Source organism: Schistocerca serialis, chromosome 5 (genome assembly GCF_023864345.2).
Source record: "Schistocerca serialis cubense isolate TAMUIC-IGC-003099 chromosome 5, iqSchSeri2.2, whole genome shotgun sequence".
NCBI lineage: Eukaryota > Metazoa > Arthropoda > Insecta > Orthoptera > Acrididae > Schistocerca > Schistocerca serialis.
Window position 1 is genome coordinate 108,162,135 of NC_064642.1, and position 21,548 is coordinate 108,183,682.

The window sequence follows — 21,548 nt, forward strand, 5'->3', positions numbered from 1 at the left end:
AACACTTACTGCCCAACACATAGTACTGTATCGTGAAAAACCAAATACAGCATTATACTGCGCTGTTTGTTATACCGGCATAATGTGTATTACCTAATATGGTATTACGATGCAGCAAATGTAACCCTCTGGGAGGATTTGAGTAAATTGACCGTGAGTTGCCTAATGAGTTTGGATTAGCGAACCTAAAATTAATATAACAGTAGAAACCAGAAAGCTAAAGATCGAAACTGGGAAAATACCGTAAGTAACCAAGTTTCCTTAAATGAAATTTTATATTGTCGCCAGCCTAATTAGGCATAGTAATATGAAGATTACTTTTAAAGAATCTGTATTTAATTTAGGTAAAGGAAAGCTACCATTACTTCCTTCCCAGTGAAGTGCAATGAAACTCTACTACAATCAGATAAGTGGTACAGTGTGCAAGCTCTCACAGGAACACTTGACACTTTACCTATTCTCAGCAGTAATGCTTTGTCATATATAAGTTGTTGCGTCATCAAATGTTGTGAAAGACACTACTAAACCAAAATTGGACGTAGTCCTGTTTCAATAGTTACTTTCCATATAGTATGAAGATATAATAAGTCACTTGCAATGGGATTTTTACACTCTCTATGAAGCAATCTCATTTCTATTTTTATGAATAAAAGCAGTTACAGTAACTTTATCTTTCATACGCAAAGACTTAGGTGGGGCCCTCAAACTGCCTTTCCAAATTTTACTACACAAAGCACACAAAACCTTAGAAGTGCTTCATAACGCAGTTCGTAAATTCATTGTTCAAGAATGTTTCTTCATATTTAGCAACACTAAAGTGTGGATTCTCAACTGACCATTACACTAAAGTAAACTAAACACACTTTTCTGAGATGATTTGTAAGATGCAAATTTAGGTATTACTCTTCCTCAAATTTCACTCACCTTGCAGGATTTGTAAAACAGTTAATGCCCGTGATTTTTATACAGGTTCTTAAGTACGACTTTAAATGCATATTATTCTAACTAACCTCAAAATAACGTGCTTGCTTTTATCATTAGCACAACTAGTAATTTTCACTGACATAATTAAATGCAGTTAATGTTTGAAGCACAAATACTTTGAATTAAAACAAATCAAACATTATGAAGGTTTTCATAAATGCAATACTAACAACCTCCCTAGATTTTAATTAAACCCACTGTATTTCTATATATCTTGTTGCATTCAGAATTAAGCAACACCGTCGATCACTTATTTTCAATCGTTTTTCACATAGAGGATACACGGATGTTAGTAATGATGTAGAATGGATTCTAAGAAGTATGATGAGAGGAGCCAATTGAAGGGTCAGATTCACAATTTAACATAATTTCCCTTATTATCGCAAATTAAACAACACTGAAATGATCTGGTTCATACTTTGACATAAATCTGACCTCTTACAACTGCCGAAGTGATTGTGCAGATCGGTGGTGACTTCATAACGGCTGCTGTTCTCTCCTCTGGAAGTAATTGGCTCTATTATATTCTTCTTGGCGACGATACTTCCAACATTTGACACTTTTCCATTAATAGAGCACCATTTTATAGCTGCACACATCCGAGGCCTTTCCATATTAATCCAGGTACTGGATGCCACCCTCGGCACTTGCGCTGTTCACTCGCTTGCTGCTCAGGCCAGATCAGACTCTCTAGTAGCTAGCTGCAGACTGACGGTGCTCTCTCACTTGGCCCCCAGACTGAGCGCCACATCCACCTTTTAGCCCGCACCAACCACATTTGGCGAGCGCCAACCCACCTCCATTGCAAAGGGGAAATACTGTGGCTTTTCATTTTATACATTGCAAGTTCCTAGGTATGAACCGGCTTGTACATAGTTGTAAACAAATATTTTTTTAAAAATCTCAATATGTAGATACATAAAGATGACAACACAAAAGCCACATATTTATATAACATTTTCCTCCAATGAATACAAAGAATTTATTTTAGTAAAGAGAAAACATTTTACACAACTTTGCACTTCATTACAATAGGTCAAAGACATTATACAGTGAAAAATACTTACTTGATATCGACCAGAATTAATCAAAACCAATTTTTTACAGTATAACTAAGTTATTGCAACGTGTCAACTTTTACTTTAAGGCCATCATTCCCACAAAGGCTCGGCAGTCTTGAGTGCCAACTGTAATCACGAATTTATGTTTGATAGATTAGATGGGTAGATCACATAACTAATGAGGAGGTATTGAAAAGTTTTGGGGAGAAGAGTAGTTTGTGGCACAACTTGACTAGAAGAAGGGATCGGTTGGTAGGACATGTTCTTCCCTGGGGTACTATAATAGTGATACCACGTTGTGGCAGTTGTTTGCAATGCACTTCAATGTTGAAACATCTGTCCACGAGATATGTATGTGAGACGTACCAGTCGTCAGGGTAAACAGCATAGCATTGTTTGTGTATGAGGTTCTAACATTCTGCGTGGTGTCTGTTTGTTCTAAGGGGTGTCTCCCTACCACTTTCGCGCAACGACGCTCTGAGTGTGTTTTTTAGGGAATTTACTAGTTTGAACCTGCGACCTGTTGCTGGTAAGGAGACGCCATACCACACATGACATGTAGAGTTCAGTAGAGTTCAGTGAGGCTAGCGATGATATAATCAAATACTTAATGGTCAAAATATCCACGGGTGTGCTACCGGTCTATAGTGTCCAACGGGCACAATATTTCGGCGATCATACATGTCGCCATCATCAGGTGAACTGACGGACTGAGCTCCTGTGAACGTGCCGGCACGGAGATCCGTACGCTATGGCTGCTCAGAGGGAACTGGGTTCGGTCGCGGCGGCGGCGCGCCCGCGGCGCGCTCCCTCCTCCGTCCGCGCCCCGCGCCACGGTCGCGCGGTGGAACAGATTGCGACGGCGTCTGAGATGACGTCGGAGTGATGGCTCTGTCCGCCGTGGTCGTCACAACTATACGTTTGCTCGATTTACTCTTTATTAACCCGATCGCTGGTTCCCAAGCCTTGCTAAGATTATAGCCATAGTCACGGTTTATGAGGTCGTCATTGGTGCGAATTTCGATGGCCTCTCTAACAACGCTGTCCCAGTATCTCGACGTCTGTACCAGAATCCTCGTGCGGTCATATTCCATGGCGTGATTTTCCGACAAACAATGTTCAGCGACCGCCGACTTGCTCGGATACATCAGGCGAGTGTGCCTCTGGTGTTCACGGCATCGATCCTCGACGGTACGCATCGTCTGACCAATATACGACTTGCCACATTGACACGGAATCTGGTACACGCCGGCCTTCCTCAAACCGAGGTCATCTTTGGCGCTCCCCACCAGTGCACGAGTTTTATTTGGAGGACAAAACACAGTTCCGACCCGGTGTTTCTTCAGAATGCGAGCGATTTTCCCCGAGAGTGCGCCTGTGTATGGAATAAATGCAGTGCCTACCTCCTCCCTCGTGACTTCATCCATCTCAAGAGGTTGTGTTGCAGTGGTTGGGCGGAGAGCACGTTGAATCTGCCACTCTGAGTACCCATTTTTTCGAAATACAGTTCTCAGATGTTCCAATTCCTGGGGTAGACTCTCTGCGTCAGAAATAGTGCGCGCCCTATGTACTAGAGTTTTAAGACTACGCACACCGATCTGTATTTGCACGCAGACAGCTGCCACCACCCTTCACAGAGGAATGGGGTACTTAAAACTCTAGGACATAGGGCGCGCACTATCTCTGACGCAGAGAGTCTACCCCAGGAATTGGAACATCTGAGAACTGTATTTCGAAAAAATGGGTACTCAGAGTGGCAGATTCAACGTGCTCTCCGCCCAACCACTGCAGCACAACCTCTTGAGATGGATGAAGTCACGAGGGAGGAGGTAGGCACTGCATTTATTCCATACACAGCGCACTCTCGGGGAAAATCGCTCGCATTCTGAAGAAACACCGGGTCGGAACTGTGTTTTGTCCTCCAAATAAAACTCGTGCACTGGTGGGGAGCGCCAAAGATGACCTCGGTTTGAGGAAGGCCGGCGTGTACCAGATTCCGTGTCAATGTGGCAAGTCGTATATTGGTCAGACGATGCGTACCGTCGAGGATCGATGCCGTGAACACCAGAGGCACACTCGCCTGATGTATCCGAGCAAGTCGGCGGTCGCTGAACATTGTTTGTCGGAAAATCACGCCATGGAATATGACCGCACGAGGATTCTGGTACAGACGTCGAGATACTGGGACAGCGTTGTTAGAGAGGCCATCGAAATTCGCACCAATGACGACCTCATAAACCGTGACTGTGGCTATAATCTTAGCAAGGCTTGGGAACCAGCGATCGGGTTAATAAAGAGTAAATCGAGCAAACGTATAGTTGTGACGACCACGGCGGACAGAGCCATCACTCCGACGTCATCTCAGACGCCGTCGCAATCTGTTCCACCGCGCGACCGTGGCGCGGGGCGCGGACGGAGGAGGGAGCGCGCCGCGGGCGGAGGGTATTTAAATCGGCCGCCGCCGCGACCGAACCCGGTTCCCTCTGAGCAGCCATAGCGTACGGATCTCCGTGCCGGCACGTTCACAGGAGCTCAGTCCGTCAGTTCACCTGATGATGGCGACATGTATGATCGCCGAAATATTGTGCCCGTTGGACACTATAGACCGGCAGCACACCCGTGGATATTTTGACTATCAAATACGCCGGGAGAAACTCAAGAATCACAAATACTTAATGATTTCAGTGTCAGCTCCACTGCACTCCCTGTAAAAGAATCTTAATACTAACTAAATTTAGTGGAAGGGGTTCAAGGCTTTCCTATTTTTAGTTGGCTGGTAAAATAACGTCAAAGTAGCAGTTAAGTTTGCCATTGGAAATTTTATTCTACTCACAAAACTTTGTTTATAAATTGCACTATTGATAAAAGGAAATATTTTATTACAGGATGATAAAAACCATTTGCGTTCAACAAAAATGTGAACGAATATTCCCTGAATGGGTTTCCAAGTTCTACAATGGATCGAAGGATGACCTATGCCATATCACATCTACAATCTAAGTTTAAGTTAAGTTTCATAAAAGAGAATACTATCAAAAATGGTCTACAGTGACCCTCAATTATCTTTAATTACTTATTTAACTTGTCGTAAATTACAGTGGCTGATGTGGCTTCTCAATAATTATATAACAGAAAAATCATCGTGTTTCAGGTTTGTAACTTCTAATAGCAAACGTGAATACGACGAAGTTTAATTGACGATCGACACTAGTATTACGTAAAAAGTGGGTGTAACAGATGAGACTTCTGCAGTTCTGAGTGAAGCCTTATGCGCTCTTATGCGGCATCATGTGCGTTAATTACTTTGGCGTTGATTAGGAAGCATCAGGGGGCGGCGGGCGGCACAGCTCCACACACCTCGCCGTCTTGGAAGCAACTCTTTCTAACTTCTCCTTACTACAATTTACTGAAGTTGGTTTAAGAAAAGCTATCTGGCTGTGTTTTCAACTGACCAATCAGGGTCTCAATGTTAACTTTCAGCTCCGTCTACAAAAATTCTTCCTATCCAATGAAAACGTTATACTTTTCGTGGTGGGGCATTTTAATGTTTGCTACGTAACAGAGACGCAAGTAGTCTCACACTAAAGCTCGCAGCTGGTATGGCACTTTTAGTGTTATCGTAAGATCCATACTATTCTTCTCGAGGGCTCTATCTTTTAACATGGGCTGGGAGTGGTCTTGGCGGTCGGCTGGCGACGTGGATGTCCGTCCCTTATCGTAGGGCCTCCTAGCCTACACGACTCTGCTCTCGGCTTCTGTTCTCGTTTCACCACTCGGAACTGGTAAGGTATGACATGCATTTAGGTGTTCTTGTGTTAGTGTGTGGTATTCCATTTGCTCACTCGTTGATCGCATTACTTTCGTTAATTTGATGTCAGGATTTATTCATGGCTATGTGACATACTGCCAGATTTGCTATCATGTCAGGGTTTTCAAGGAAGGTGATGGATTTGCCTGACACCTTACATATCACCACCCCTCGATCTTAATTTTTGCACTGAAGTTAGGCAATGATTGAATCGTCTCAGTCCGTCAAAAATTATTCCTTTATCTAAATTTTGTTGCCTACTGTTTAACCACGTTATTTTAGATCTATGCTAGTTTGTATTACTAATTTATATTTTTATATTCTTCTACAATATTCTCAAAAATATGATTATATTGTCAAGAGAAGACTATTTTTATGTTATTATCATTATTAATTTTTTATTATTTTCTTTCTTTATTTAAGTGTGTAGTTTGTTTTTATGAAGTTTGTTATCGAAAGTGAGGAGTCTTTCACATAGATTATCTTAGAAATATTTTTTTTATAAATGTAGTAATTATGTAAAACCTATTCCTAACACATCTTCTAAATATTATGTACAAGTATAATGTTTTTGTTTCTAGACACTCATTTCAACATTTTTACACTAACAAATAAGAGTTATTTCCAAGAATTGCTTTGACAAAGAAATATACATACATAAGTGTTGAGATATTATCCTAACACATGGTACAAATGTTAATAAGGGAAAACATCCAACAAGATAATTTTCTATTCTTTGTTTTTATAAGGAGAAAATAAGTAAAATATAGTTATTCTTTTATTTTTGTGAGGAGAAAATAAGTAGCATATAGTTTTAGTGTTTATTATGCCTTACTTTTGTTCTTTATACACTGTCCATTTCAGAACTAATTACTTATTTTTATCGATAGTCTATTTTTACTTAAGCCCATAGTTTATTTTGTAGTTTATTAGCTGTCTGGTGTGCTTTACTTATTTAGTTTTTCACACTTGTCTTTTGCACAATTCCTACATCACACGATTTCACACATTTTCATTATCCTATGAATGTTTATGCATGAGGTTGAGGAATATTTTTGCACGAGGTTGATGGACTTGAGCGAGATGGATGTGGGTAAGTATTTGATTTACAGCTTCGTTCATTGTTCCTTGTTGGCTTTGCAATGGTGTATTGCTGTTCTGGAGGTCCCATAATGGAATGGAGCTGTGAGTGTGGAATCTCGTGGTTTACTGGCTTTGTATGCGTGAAAGTCATCGTTATATGTCGCTAAAAGCGGTTGTTTTTCGTTGTAATACTTAGCAGATGACTAATTTACAATAGGACAGGGATTTGGGAACGTATGTCGTCAATTCTTCACCCATCTTCTTTCTTGGTCTCAATCTTGCGAATCTTCAACTTCTGTTGTTCCTGCTTTTTCTCTGATTCTTACTTGATTCTTGGTTCTTCTCTGGGCAGGATATGGGAATATTCATCGATAACTCGTCGCTTTGAAGTTCTCCTCCTAGTAACAAATTGTTTGGACGTGTCATTTCTACTTTGTGGAACTTTTCTTCAGTTTCGTGCATCAGTGTGCTGTTTAATAGCAGTAGTGTGACTTTTACACATATTTTTTGCCCAAGCGGTCTTCTCGTCAGGCCATTTTTTGCTTGCTCCATTGAGTTGGGGCATCCAGGGACCCTTCTGGCCTTCCGTGTCATGTCTTGCCCATCAGGGTTTGCCTTAGCTGTGGATTTACTGCCGACTTCAGATACAAGTGCCCTTTGTTGGTCTCGCTGTCCTTTCCCTTCTCTCGATGCTTCTGCCTTGCAGGAATCGTGTGTTGCTAATTATGTCCTTTTCTTTTTTAATACTTCTCTCGTTGCAATTTGAGGGTCGTTGCATCTGGTTCTTGCTGTAGTTTTTGCAATGGCTCTTACAAAAAGCTTTGCTTATAATCATCTAACATATGTCTAGTATCTAAATTGTTTTACACATTTTTAAAAAGCTTTACAAATTTTGGCGCCCTTTCCATGTTACAATTCTAAGATATTTTGAGTCTTAACTTCCACAAGAATCCTCAAATACCTTTTTTATTTTTGTGTAGTGTTGTGGTGTATAGCATTTTAGTATTTCATGCTGTTAGACGATCTATGCTTGATCCCTTCACCATAAGCTACGCTACTATTGGTGTGATTTTTGTTTTTGTTTTTATTGAAACTACTGTCTTTTTCCCACCTTCCTCTCTCTTCATTCTTCTTTCTCCTGACGATCTTATCTGCAACATAAACTTGAAATATTGTGCTCATTATTTGCTTGAACTTCTTGAAATTTTTCGTCAATTTCTTTATGGACTTCTAACGTGAGTTGAGGCGATTTCCCCTTTTGTGCATACCATCCCAATTCTTCATCCTCTTTATCTTGCATCATTCTTAATTGTTTGTTAATAACTGGTATTTCTTCTAATTTTAGCTTTTGCTCAAAGAGAAGTGTGACATTCCCGAATGTTACACTACCTATCCCCATATCTATTACTGCTCATCTCTCATTTAAAAAATCTGCACCTATAATCAAATCTACAATTAGTTTAGGTATAATCACGAAGTTGGCTTCGATCATTTGACCTTGGCACGAAAGTGTTAACCTTGTTTGTCTCATAACTTCCACAGCGTTTTTTCTAATAGGACCTCTAACTTTAATCTTACATGTTTTCAGAACTGGCAATTCCTCCATTGGCATTACACTGCATGAATAAATTTTCTGAGATCGCGGTTAGTTCATTTCCGCCAGCAATTACAATATTGACTGGGATATGTTTTACCATGGCCTTCACAATGGTTGAATTTGAAAGGATTGGTTCTGTTCTTCTTCTTCTTCTATCAACGAATCCTCCACTGAATCATACATGAGTCTTTTCAGGACTTTCCCCTGTGAATTTCAACTTTCTGTAGGATAAGCTTTGCGCGCTACTTCTCTCTCTTTTATTTCCTCTTCTCTATTTCTTCCTTCATATACGCTTTCTTCAACATCCTCTACTTGTTCCTCCTCCTCGTCTATCTTCTCCTTCTTCGTCGCTACTTCCACATAATCGCATCTAAATCCTCTAATTATCGCTTCATAACTTCCTTCATTATATATGTTGGGTTGTGTGCCCACTAGTAACTTATTTTCAACTTCCGTTGACTGTGCATTATCCTCATTGAATTCGCTTTCCCTGATTTCCATCTCAAATAGCTCTGCAATACTCATTACTTCGTCCTTTCCTCCTACATCCGTTGTGCATGCCTCTGGTAATTCATCTTCCTTGTCCGTAATCTCCCAATTAATTTCGTCTCAACACGATATTGTTATTTTCCTGTCTTCGTTTACATCTGGTCCCAGCGGTTTTGTTTCTTCCTTCTTCTCTCCTCGTGATAAGGTATTTACTTCTCTGTTCAAGGTGCTGCAATTATCCTGGGTCGTGCTCATTCTCTTTGTCATGGGCGCTTAGCTGTGAATTCGAATGTTTTTCCGGGTTTGGTGGTCTTACCTCCAACTCTTCTATCTGTATTCTCTTTCCTTGCTCAGCCTTTTGATATTGGTTTCTTTGTTGATAATTTGTCGGTCTATTGGTTCTCCAATACCCGTTCCCGTTGTCATTATTCCCTCTGTAATAGTTGTTGCCATTCCTGGGTGAATTATAGTTATTGCCATATTCTCTTCTAAATCCATAACCCGTCCTTTGTTGAAATATATTGTCGTTTCTTGGTGCGAAGTTATCACGTGGTTCGTAATTATTGTTTCTTCGTACTGTGTTTTGGGGATTCCACTGCTTTTTGTTTTCGTTTTCACGTGCGCTTCGTCTTTTCTTGCGTCATCTTTCGAAAATATAAACTCTAGTTCCCTTAAAATTCCTTTAAATGCTTCGACGTCATTGCCTCCGCGACCTGCTAATGACTGCTGGTATTTCAATGGTAACTTCATCGCGCATAATTTAATCAACTCTCCATCACAGTATGGTACATCTAAACATTGATTTTTCATTGCCATTACTTCGAAAAATTTCACGGGACTCTTTTCCCCTGAATTTTCAAAATATGGTTTCTGTAATAATTCGTGCTTCACTCTGTTCTGTGCTTCGCTGGACCAATATTGTGAGAGAAAATTCTCTCAGAAATCTTCGTACGATCGGCATGTCGCTGCAACATTCTGCATGGTGTCTGCGACTGTTCCTGACATGTGTGCACATATAAAGTCTAATTTGTGTGCTAGCGTCCAGCGTTCTGGTAATCCTACTCGGAATTGATCAATAAAAGTTCGTGGATGTAATGAGTTTCCTTCTCGAAAGTGTCGAAATTTTCTGACTATGAGGAAATTATCGTAGTCATATTTCGTCATGGTTCCATATGATATTCGCGATTCTTCGCCACTTTTGTTTCTGATCATTTCTCCCGTCGTTCTTTCCGGTTGTGGTAGATCAATTGGATATTGTCCACTGTAACTTTCGCCTACCCTTGCGTAATATCGTTGAAGTGGTAGGCAATAATTTCCTTCCATCGGTTGTGAACGTGTAGCTGAATGCATTGCACTGTACTCTTCGCGACATGGCTTTCCATTGTCACATATTGGTTCGGAATATTGTCTGGCTAACCTTGCCGCTTCATTGCACGATCCAAACTGTCTTGAAACATACATTTGTGGTTCCGCATGTGTTTGTGGTGCCGTTTGTTCATCAAGAGTTTCGAAACTTTTTTTTTTTTGCGGCGCAGGCTGTCTGATTACTTTCCGTCTGTGTCTGGAATCGCAAATGCATGATATATTCGTTAATTGCTTGTTTTTTCGGTGCTGTTACAGATACGGATGTGGTTGCAGAGTCAGTGCTTTTTCGATCCTGTTCACTACGCTCTTCAATGGTTTGCAGCAACTCTGTTCGCAATTTCTGAAATTGTTGCATCGTTTGCGCTTCTATTTTGACTATGCGATTATCATGTGTTTTCAGCGCTGCTTTTGTGATACGTTTGTATAACACACTGTTTTCAACAATTTGACGCGCTGTGCCTGCTGCTTGTCTAGTAATGACGTTTATCTGTTTCTCTAGTTTCTTGACTTCTCCCTTTGTGTTGTTACGTAATGTTTTGGTCTCGTCCTGAGTGCCAGTACCCAATGTTTGTACTTCCACTTGTACCTTGTCAATGTCTGTTCTCAACTGATTGTGACCTGTTATTAAGTTTCCTATCACTTCCAGAGATTCTTTTGCCTCGTCTTCAATATGACGTAGATGTAACTGAAATTGTTTATTTTGTTCTTTAATCTCACGCATTTGTCTCTTGGTTTCTGCATTCTGAATTTGAATTTGGTTCGCAATTTCTTTATTTTGCCTTGTCATGGTTTCCGTCATTTGTTGTATTAATTCTGCCAGATTGGTGGGTCCTATTGCGTTTTCTTCCAACGTCCTAGGCTCTGTATTTTCCCCCAAGTGTTGGTTGGCAACCGATTGCATTGAACTGTGCGGTGACACGTTTCTCCTCGAATTCCTTGTACTTTGTTGTGAGGGAGCTCTGATTATTTGTACTATGGGTTCCACTTATTGAAGACGCAAGTTAGAATCCTCATCGGCTGTCTCTCTACTTTCCCGCTGCTCTGTCGTATGCTGACCTCGGTTTTCTGTGCCTTGGCGTACATTGTCCTCGGTATGGAGCGTTATCTGTCCTATTTCTCGCGATAATGCGTCGTGTTGTGTACTGTCCTCTATTCTCTGTCCGTTTTCATGCTGGGTCTCTACCTCAATTCGGTCAAGGTCTCGATCTGCCATGGCTAATCTTTCCGATTCCCTTATTTTCTGTTTTAAAAGCAATTCACGCGCTCTACTTTACGTTAACATGCACTCATACGATCTCACGCGTTTCATAAACTTTTTGCACACACGACTTGGCACTTATTGTACCCAAGACTGACAGTCCATTCACTTACTTGTTGGGTCAGAACCTACTTGCAACGATGTATCCGCCACCTGTGCGCTTGCATTGGAGAGAAAACTTAATTCTAACAATATTAAAATTCCTAACTTAATTATGCTATTGTCTCTGATAGAATGTCTCGCTTTCTGTTGAATACTCGCTTACTATCTATCGCTGCAGCTACTGTTTTCGACTATTTATAACTTTCAGAAAAAAATTTTTACGAAAATTTTTCATCTGGATATTTTGCTTACCTTGTTAGGCATGTGGTATTTTACCATCCTGGCAGGGTCGCTATTCTGTAACATTCTACGTAGTGTCTGTTCTTTCTAAGTCGTGTCTCCCTACCACTGGTAGGGAGATGCCAGACCACACATGACATGTAGAGTTCAGAAGAGTTCAGTGAGACTAGCGATGATATAATCAAATACTTACTGATTTCAGCGTCAGCTCCACTGCACTCCCTGTAAAAGAATCTTAATACTAACTAAATTTAGTGGAAGGGGTTCAAGGCTTTCCTATTTTTAGTTACCTGGTAAAATAACGTCGAAAAAGCAGTTAAGTTTACCACTGGAAATTTTGTTCTACTCACAAAACATTGTTAATAAATTGTACTATTAATAAAAGGGCATACTTTAATACAGGATGATAAAAACCATTTGCGTTCAACAAAAATGTGAACGAATGTTCCCTGAATGGGTTTCCAAGTTCTTCAATGGATCAAAGGATGACCTATGCCACATCACACCTATAATATAGGTTTAAATTAAGTTTCATAAAAGAGAAAACTATCAAAAATGGTCTACAGTGACACTCAATTCTCTTGAATTACTTATTTAACTTGTTGTAAATTACAGTGGCTGATGTGGCTTCTCAATAATTATCTAACAGAAAAACCATCTCATTTCAGATTTGTAACTTCTAACAGCAAATGTGAATACCGCAAAGTTTAAGTGACGATCGACACTAGCATTACTTAAAAAGGGGATGTAACAGATGAGACTTCCCCAGTTCTGAGTGAAGCGTTATGAGCTCTCATGTGGCATCGCGTGTGTTCATTATTTTTCGTTGGTTAGGCAGCGTCAGGGGGTGGCGGGTGGCACAGCTCCACACACCTCGCCATCTCGGAAGCTACTCTTTCTGACTTCTCCTTACTACAATGTAACAAAATTGGTCATCTGGCTGTGTTTTCAACTGACCAATCAGGGTCTCAATGTTAACCTTAAGCTCCACCTACAAAAATTCTGTCAATCCAATGAGAAATGTTATAATTTTCGTGGTGGGGCAATGTTTTTAATGTTTGCTGCGTAACAGAAACTCGTATAGTCTCACGCTAAAACTTGCAGCTGGTGTGGCCCTTTTAGTGTTATTGTAACATCTATACTGCTCTTACGGAGGGCTCTATCTTTTAACATAGGCTGGGGGTGGTCTTGGTAGTCAGCTGGCGACGTGGGTGTCCGTCCCTCATCGTAGGGCCTCCTAGCCTACACGACTCTGCTCTCGGCTTCTGTTCTCGTTTCTCCCCTCAGAAGGTATGACATGCATTTAGGCGTTCTTGTGTTAGTCTGTGGTATTCCATTTGCTCACTCGTTGATCATATTACTTTGGTTAATTTAATGTCAGGATTTATTCGGAGCTATGTGACATACTGCCAGATTTGCTATCATGTCAGGGTTTTCATGGAAGGTGTTGGATTTGCCTGAGACCTTACAAGGTCATTGTGCCAGATATAGTTAAAATCTTTTTCCATGTCATCGAACATGGTTCATCATGCTATGTTCATGTTGCAGCCGTGTGTTATATTTTCAATTACACAGAAGAGCAGTTCTGTTGTTGAGTGTCGATTCCTGAAGCCGAATTGCTGTGCTCTTAGGGTCTCATCGGCGATGCAGTGCCTAGTGACGCGATTTAGTACTACCTTCTCAACTAACTTGTAGAGCCAGCGCACACACATGTCTGAGGGAGGTTTCGAATCTCCGCGAACCGTGGAAACGCGCATTAGACCACACGAGTACTCCGCGTGGCCCTCAATTATTTGCTGGATGTATTCCAATCTCTGTCTTCATCTGCAGTTTTGCCCTTTACAGCTCCCTCTAGTACCATGGAAGTCATTCCCGCAAGTCTTAACAGATGCCCTATTATCCTTATCAGTGTTTTCCGCATATTCCTTTCCTCTTCGATAATGCGCAGAACCTCCTTAGCCCCTACCTAATGTGTCCAACTACTTTTCAACATCCGCCTGTAGCATCACATCTCAAATGCTTCGATTGTCTTCTGTTCCGGTTTTCCCACAGACCATGTTTCGCCACCAGACAATGCTGCACTCCAAACATAAATTCTCAGAAATTTCTTCCTCAAATTAAGATCTAAATTTGATGGTAGTAGACTTCTCTTGGCTAGGAATGCCCTTTTTGCCGCTGCTACTCTGCTTTTCATGTCCTCCTTGCTCTTCCGTCATTGGTTATTTTACTGCCTAGATAGTAGAATTCCTTAACTTCGTCTACTTCGTGACCATGAATCCTGATGTTAAGTATCTCACTGTTCTCATTTCCACTTGTTCTATATTAGTTCAACGTGCCACAAGGGAGCAGAAGCGACCGGACGTTCGCGGCAGGTAAGGATTTTTTCTGCTCGCCTGTCCACACTACGCACGGCCGAACTGGCCGGGACAAGGGGAGAGGGGCTGTGACCGCCAAGCAGCGAGCACACTTCCGTAATTGTGTTTCTCAATGAAGTCTACAAATACTGTCCACTTTTACCAATCACGTATGTACTTAATTTTTACCGCCCTTCCTTTGCAACAACTGATATGCGTTTGATTGGACTGTGGACGCAGCGAGGCAGCAGAGAACTCACCACGCGTTTTGCGGCTGCCAACATTTTGGTCCTGCAGGCGCGGATATAACTTGTCGAACATTTTACAGTACAAAAGTTACGTGCTTTGATTTGTACTTAAAGCAAATCACTAGTATCCGGTTATCGTGGATTTTTGTGTGAATCTCCGAGATTACCGTACTCTCCGCAAGTCTCTCAAGCATCAGCAGTGATAGACGTCCGTTCTAGAGCTCTCCACGGTACAAACGCCGCGAGAATCGTGTTGTGAAGTACACCCCAAGCCAGCAGACGTCGTAACACAGCCAAGCAGTTCCGACAACGCGACCCGAGTGCATCGCCGTCTCCGCCAGCAGCTGCAACCCAGTAAGCGCTCTACAGGTACCGTAGTCCTGCTCTGTGAGCAGTCTGGCTCTGTTTCCTTAATCTATTATCCTTTGAGCTAATCTCCAGAGACATGGATCCTGTGGAGAAACGAAATTTAGTTAAGAAAAGAGCAGTTATCAAGTCACGTGTAACTGGACTCTCAACATCTATTAGTAGCTTTCAAGGAGGATCCAATCTCAACGACATCAGAGTAAGGCAGTCTCAGCTAAATACAAGCAAGGATGAATACAACGACATCCAAACTCAGTTAGAGATTAACGATGTAGAAGACTCTCATCATGAAGACAGGGAGTCGTTTGAAGACTTGTGCTTAGATATGGAATCAAGGATAGCGACACTGCTCCAATCAAATGCTGTGCTACAAACTAACTTTGTGATATCATGCACTGCACGTGAAATAAAGCTCCCAGCAATTTCATTACCAGAATCCTATGGTAAAATATCAGAATTCATGCACTTCTCCGATACCCTAAGGCATTAGTTATTAGCAATGAAGCCTTAACTGATGTCAAGTGATATTATTATTTATTGTCATGTGTGTCTGGTGAACCTCGTAAGCTGGTTAAAAACTTGCCAGTTACAGAAAGTAACTTTAAGACTGCATGGGATTTGTTCGTTCAAAGGTATAACAAACCAAAGTTAACTGTTGATTTGCATGTAAAAGAACTTCTGACTCTGCCCACCGTCAAAGTTGAATCTGCTAAGGACTTACGGATGTTAATTAATCAGCTCATGAGAAATCTGAACGCGATTGAGGTAATGCAGGTCGGCATTAAATTCCATGAAATACTGCCCTCCACATTTTGTTGGATTATACACTCCTGGAAATGGAAAAAAGAACATATTGACACCGGTGTGTCAGACCCACCATACTGGCTCCGGACACTGCGAGAGGGCTGTACAAGCAATGATCACAACGCACGGCACAGCGGACACACCAGGAACCGCGGTGTTGGCCGTCGAATGGCGCTAGCTGCGCAGCATTTGTGCACCGCCGCCGTCAGTGTCAGCCAGTCTGCCGTGGCATACGGAGCTCCATCGCAGTCTTTAACACTGGTAGCATGCCGCGACAGCGTGGACGTGAACCGTATGTGCAGTTGGCGGACTTTGAGCGAGGGCGTATAGTGGGCATGCGGGAGGCCGGGTGGACGTACCGCCGAATTGCTCAACACGTGGGGCGTGAGGTCTCCACAGTACATCGATGTTGTCGCCAGTGGTCGGCGGAAGGTGCACGTGCCCGTCGACCTGGGACCGGACCGCAGCGACGCACGGATGCACGCCAAGACCGTAGGATCCTACGCAGTGCCGTAGGGGACCGCACCGCCACTTCCCAGCAAATTAGGGACGCTGTTGCTCCTGGGTTATCGGCGAGGACCATTCGCAACCGTCTCCATGAAGTTGGGCTGCGGTCCCGCACACCGTTAGGCCGTCTTTCGCTCACGCCCCAACATCGTGCAGCCCGCCTCCAGTGGTGTCGCAACAGACGTGAATGGAGGGACGAATGGAGACGTGTCGTCTTCAGCGATGAGAGTCGCTTCTGCCTTGGTGCCAATGATGGTCGTATGCGTGTTTGGCGCCGTGCAGGTGAGCGCCACAATCAGGACTGCATACGACCGAGGCACACAGGGCCAACACCCGGCATCATGGTGTGGGGAGCGATCTCCTACACTGGCCGTACACCACTGGTGATCGTCGAGGGGACACTGAATAGTGCACGGTACATCCAAACCGTCATCGAACCCATCGTTCTACCATTCCTAGACCGGCAAGGGAACTTGCTGTTCCAACAGGACAATGCACGTCCGCATGTATCCCGTGCCACCCAACGTGCTCTAGAAGGTGTAAGTCAACTACCCTGGCCAGCAAGATCTCCGGATCTGTCCCCCATTGAGCATGTTTGGGACTGGATGAAGCGTCGTCTCACGCGGTCTGCACGTCCAGCACGAACGCTGGTCCAACTGAGGCGCCAGGTGGAAATGGCATGGCAAGCCGTTCCACAGGACTATATCCAGCATCTCTACGATCGTCTCCATGGGAGAATAGCAGCCTGCATTGCTGCGAAAGGTGGATATACACTGTACTAGTGCCGACATTGTGCATGCTCTGTTGCCTGTGTCTATGTGCCTGTGGTTCTGTCAGTGTGATCACGTGATGTATCTGACCCCAGGAATGTGTCAATAAAGTTTCCCCTTCCTGGGACAATGAATTCACGGTGTTCTTATTTCAATTTCCAGGAGTGTATTGGTGTGACTCTGAGGAAAAAATGGGAATCTAAAACAGCTGACACCACGTTTCCGCATCTGAAAGACGTCGCGGCACTTCTAGAAACCAGCTGTCAGACGTTAGAACTCATTCATCCAGACAAAATGCTGCCCCAATCCCAGCAGCCGGCATGCAAGCATACTGAGGCAAGAGGGTACAGTTCTCGACGTACATTTCTAGCGACTGCTCCTGACTGTGCGTTCTGCAACTCAACGCATAAGCAGATTAGGTGTCCTAAGTTCAAAGAGAGCGACACTGCTAGCAGAATAGACTTCGTGAACAGACAAAAACTTTGTTTCAACCACAACACATTATTGCACAAGGAACAAGCCAGTAACAGTGACAGTGGAAACCTAGAAACGGATGTACAACAACAGTAAACATAGTGCACAGTGAAAGGAGACCACCAACGCGCAGAAGTATTATTATCTACCGCACTTGTAAACATCGCCGACAAATAAGGGAAGTTGTACAAATGCAGGGCACTTCTTGACATTGCCTCACAAATGAACTTTATGTCTAGGAACTTAGCAGATCGGATGGTACTACAGCTCAGTCGGCATTCGATACCAATAAGTGGCATCAGCGACGTTCAAACGGCAGAATCGTCGCGCGTTTGCAGTGTGTACATTTCCTCTAGAGTTGCTGACTACGGCACACATGCTGTTTGTGCATTACTGCCGCGTATAACAGGGCCAGTGCTAACAACATCCCTTGAAACCTCCACCTGGCAGCTTCCTAAGCACATAAGATAAGCAGACCCATCATTTAACAAACCTGGTGAGTCTGATCTTCTGCTTGGAGCATCGACATTTTTTGATGCACTGCAGTCTGATCAACTGAAAAGGGATAACCACCCACCATTACAGGAAACATCATTTGGTAGGATTGAGTCAGGAAAGATACCTCCTCATTCAGTTAAGTCCAATGCTCGAAGAGTACTGCCATGCCTTGCACGCAATACCAGCCTTAACATTCAGGTCGAAAGGCTCTGGCAGCAAGAAAAAATGAAGTCTGTTTCTGTGCACAGAACAGAAGAAAGTTAATAAGAGGATGGTGGCGAGGATGACGAGGACGTTGGTGGAGAAAACGACAAGTCTGGGGATGAAACAGTTCTATTGCTGGATCAAACCCTGGAAATATCAGGTGCAAGAGAGAGAAAGAAGGTGTAAAGATTCACAGAATTCAATGAGCTTAAAGAAACGGAGGCAACTGAAATACCAAAAGGCAAAGAACCTCCCCTGGGTCAAATACCAAGAACTGACGCATTTTTGAAGAAATTCAAGGCTGATGCTCTAAAGCAGCTTCACGGAGTTCAATAGAGTTGGGAAGGGCACTCCTGTGAGAAACAACATACGTAAATTCTGTTGGTTTGACAGTGACAAATGGTTAGACCAGTATGAAAAGAAGAAACACATTCTGAGAAACATGGAAGTGAGTGTCTTGAAAACAATTTGTTGTATTTTAGACGTTGAGGAAAATGGAAGATATGATGAACTTGTACAGAGCATTTTAACATTTTTGTTAGAGCCCAAAAGCTCTGGAGCGCCTATTCCTGACAGCAGACCAAAGCGATCTACAGCCCAAAAGGCCAACAGCAAGAGATATGCAGACTCGGAAAACGAAACAGAGAAGCGAGCACCACGTTTAAAGAGGGCTAAAGCGCATAGAAAGAGCTTAAGGGAAGATTTATTGGATGGTGGAGACAATATGGATTAAGATAAAAACGACATTCCGAAATCGGAAAATAAAGCAACAAGCAAAGAAAATGAAATAAATAAGGAAGATCTGGAAGATGAACCTGATGAAGAGCGATGATTCAGAATCCAAGTCAAAATGAAAGGAAGGTTGCAGAAGCCAATCTAAAAAAAGACATCCAAGAAGGCTAATGTTAATAAGACTCCAAACAAAGTGTCTGAGAAGAAATCTTCAGCTAAAAAACGGAAATCCCCTCGTAAGAACGATGACGGGTCTTAATTTGAAGACGAACCCCTCTCAAAAAAGACAAAGGCATCATCTACAGATGAAGAAATGAAGTCATATCTCAAAGAATTTTTAGATGGAGCTAACCTCCTAACAATGAAGACTGTTTGTAAACAAGTATATGTTCATTATCCACATTTTGACCTGGCACACAAGAAGGATTTCATTAAAGTAACAGTAATGCTGCTGCAAGTTTTAGTGATTATCGTACCTGCACTTCACATGCATCTTGCAGAATACAATGCAATTTTAAATAAAAATGACCACATCAAGAGAATGTTATTTGACTTGGTTATTTGATTTTGTTTATAAAGTAGCAAGAAATAATCTGTTGCAGTTGCAAAACCAAAAAACTTTATTAGAAATACCATGGGAATGAGTCCAGATGTCTACTGAAGTGTGCATGTTTGTTTCAACGGGTCAACATTCTACATTAATAGAACTGTATATTTTGAAGGTGAATTGGAATCTATGCTATAAATGTTCACTTTCGTTTGATTAAAATTCAGTTCCAATCATGTTCAGTTAACCTCTACTGAAAATACTTGATGCTGTATTTTACTGATCCTTCTCGCAGTTATTTAAATATAATTGACTCTTATAGCTTCCTAAGAGGACACACTACAACACCAGGTTGAAACTAATGTTGTGCCTACGACATGCAGTGCTTCGTGCCGCTGCCGCTGGGATGGGTTGATACAGCAATAATATCGTGCTTAGGGTCGTCGTAGATTTCCGCTCATTACAGCATGAAACTAATAGAAAAAACACACATTAGCATACATATATAAGCTAGTCCTGTAAATAGGTTGTAGTGAAGAGCTAAACTGCGATTTTCCGATATCAGTAATTTCTGTGAATGCTACATTTCAGTATCTGTTATTCTTAACTGTGATTTGTCGCAGTTAAGAGTCGCAGTTAAGGAACATAGGTCGTGTATGCCTCCGCCACTGCTATTTTTGCGTTTTCTGCTACTTCCGCGATTTCTGCGATTTCTGTGACTTCTGCTACTTCTGCGATTTCTGTGACTCCTGCGATTTCTGCGACTTACCACCGTATGAAAAAGTTACATCTGTCAACGCATTGAAAATTGTATCTCAACAAACCTGTCATTGGCAAGTATGTTTTGCGTTTTTCCTTCCGTTGGCTTTAATTTTGTATTAAAGAAACAACTGGGAAAATACTAATAGTATAATTTATATGTAAGTAGCCGTACAGTACCGTAATAGTTCGTGTTTAGAAAATGAATCCTAACATATTGTTATGTTCTCAGGTACCTGAACTACATTTCAGTCGCTCAGTAAAGTGATAACTCAAAATATCGTTGTCTACAGATCTGAAGAAATTGCCACTGCGTCTTTAGACCGTTTTCATCAGCGGAGAGGTTAGTTTCTAAGCGTTTCGATGGACTTAATTACTTCAGTGAGATCGTTCTTGCAAATGTGATATTCATTATAGCAACTCATTATAGCAACTCTGTCAATTATATTGTTAGTAATTAGAGACAGCAAAAATTGTTTAATAATCCTTGTGTTTTTGCAGACGAAGTTCTGACTCTGATTACTGGTTGCTGTACGTATCTATCCACATTAAGGCTGTTGAGAGAGACTCGTGAAGATTCAAGACAGCTCTTAGAGGATTTGCTGTTTAAAAGTGAAATAATTGTGAAATAAGTGTGTGAATGATGAAACTGTGTTTTATTGAAGTTGTTGTGCGATTTTAAAGGAATAATAAATGTTAAATACAGTGAGTGAATAATAAAAATCTCATTTTCCACATGTTAAGCCGTCCAATACCCGTGATTTTCCGCCACTTACTTTTTAAAGCACAAAACACTTGTTGGAGAGTGACATGCCGCCACCCGCCCCCCCTTTCTCCACAATCTTGGTGTGACACTGACCTGTAACATTTCCCGAAGTCTACAATATGCATTTTGAGGCTGTTGATATGAAAGTGGGAAGTACAGATCTTCCAGTTAAATCAGGAATAGCTTAAGTGCATTACTAGAAAGTAACACAGGAAAAACTTACTTATGTAGGTGGTAGTAGTGTCGGCAAAAGTTATTGTGTGTGAAGTTGCCATTTAGAACAACAGGTGTAAAACTTTTCTCCCGAGTCTTAAACTGTGTCGGAACAGAGGTGGGGCATTCATATGACTGTTTTCATTTCACTACACTTATAAAAAAATGGTTCAAATGGCTCTGAGCACTATGGCACTTAACATCTATGGTCATCAGTCCCCTAGAACTTAGAACTACTTAAACCTAACTAACCTAAGGACAGCACACAACACCCAGCCATCACGAGGCAGAGAAAATCCCTGACCCCGCCGGGAATCGA

At 42.0% G+C, this 21,548-nt stretch overlaps 1 pseudogene; it reads left to right on the forward strand.

Moving 5' to 3' along the window:
• The first annotated feature begins 15,034 nt into the window (after positions 1-15,034).
• Positions 15,035-18,945, forward strand: LOC126481774 (protein DEK-like; annotated as a pseudogene).
• The last annotated feature ends 2,603 nt before the right edge of the window (positions 18,946-21,548 follow it).